We start from the raw sequence: 644 nt of genomic DNA, 5'->3' as shown, positions 1-644 counted from the left end.
CGCGCGCGTGGGTCCCGTGCGTCGTGTGTATGTATAACCATCCGTATATTTTAATTTAAAAATACCCTTTTTAAATTTATCTAAAATATAAATTTTTAAACAGTATATAATTATGTTTTTGGGTGTTTTGTGGGTGTTTTTTTTAATATATATATATAATAATATTTTAAAATTTTATATATTTTAAAAATATATAATAAAAAACCTTAAAAATTTTTTATTATATATACATATTAAAATAATATCATATTTTAATATATATACATAATTTTATAAAACATATATTATATATATTAATTAAATTAATTTTAAAATTTTAATTATAATATCCTATATATTATACATTAATAAATAATATTTTTATATAATATATTTTTCTCATATATATATAAATATAAAACCCACCCATATATATAAAAAACAATATATATAATACAATATTAATATATATATTTCTAAATTTTAAAATTTTTTATATTTTTTATAAAAATTTCCTAATTTTAAATTTAAATAATCTAAATTTTAATAAATAAAACATAAATTTTATCCCCATAAATATATATATATAAAATTTAAATACCTTTTTATATGAAAAAATTTTTGTTTTACCATATTTTTTCTTCCTTATATCCCTCTCTATTATA

Source organism: Penaeus monodon, chromosome 24 (assembly GCF_015228065.2).
Source record: "Penaeus monodon isolate SGIC_2016 chromosome 24, NSTDA_Pmon_1, whole genome shotgun sequence".
In the NCBI taxonomy this organism is placed as follows: Eukaryota; Metazoa; Arthropoda; class Malacostraca; order Decapoda; family Penaeidae; genus Penaeus; species Penaeus monodon.
Note: the sequence above shows the minus strand (reverse complement) of the source record.